Raw genomic sequence first — 747 nt, forward strand, 5'->3', positions numbered from 1 at the left:
TTTTTTTTGTATTTTGTTTTGTATTTTTTTTTTTGGTTTCACCAAGAACATTAAAACTTTTTCACGTTATTATAATCGTTTCTCGTGTGGTAAACTCTACGTGTTCTTACTAACTTGATATTTTATAGCTTATTCGCATGATGTTCGCCGTACAACTCAATCATATGTCTAACGGTCGTTGAACGTCGCGGTTTATTGCTTAAACCACGTAACTGCTACCAGACGCGGAAACATTCAGCAAAAAATGCTAAAATAGTATGAAAAAAAAAGAAAATAAATAAATAAAATTAATATATAAATAAATAAATAAAAAATTGAAATTAAAAAACAGAAAATCTTACACAATGCAATACAAATTCAAGAGATCTACCAAACATTGTTACCGATGTCCTTATATGTCGGACATTACTAACAAACCATGATTTATGAACAGTTAGCAAATTCATTTAATAATGACGAGGCCAGTTTTAATGCACATAACTTATACTTACCATTATAACTGCCACTGGTATTGAAATGAAATTTTATTAGAGAAAAAGCAAAAAAAAGAAAAGAAAAATGTACAAAAAAAAAATTAAACTCACGCACACGCAAAGTTTCTCACAAATTATTTATGTTCGTGCATGCATACTGTTTGCCAACCACAACCGGACATTTGAATGATTGCTTGCCAGCCTGCCTACCTACATAGCTAGCTACCTTACAATCTAACTAACTATACTAAAATTGTGTTAACTCTGTCAAAAG

The 747-nt window shown here is 30.3% G+C and overlaps 1 long non-coding RNA gene across 1 annotated transcript; it reads right to left on the reverse strand.

The window, feature by feature from the left end:
* Positions 1-57: 57 nt before the first annotated feature.
* Positions 58-485, reverse strand: LOC119636826. The gene is made up of 2 exons (XR_005247185.1): positions 371-485; positions 58-247 (listed from the first exon to the last, which is right to left on the reverse strand). It is a non-coding gene; the product is annotated as an uncharacterized LOC119636826 (long non-coding RNA).
* Positions 486-747: the final 262 nt, after the last annotated feature.

The sequence above is a fragment of the Glossina fuscipes genome, unplaced genomic scaffold (genome assembly GCF_014805625.2).
Source record: "Glossina fuscipes isolate IAEA_lab_2018 unplaced genomic scaffold, Yale_Gfus_2 28, whole genome shotgun sequence".
NCBI lineage: Eukaryota > Metazoa > Arthropoda > Insecta > Diptera > Glossinidae > Glossina > Glossina fuscipes.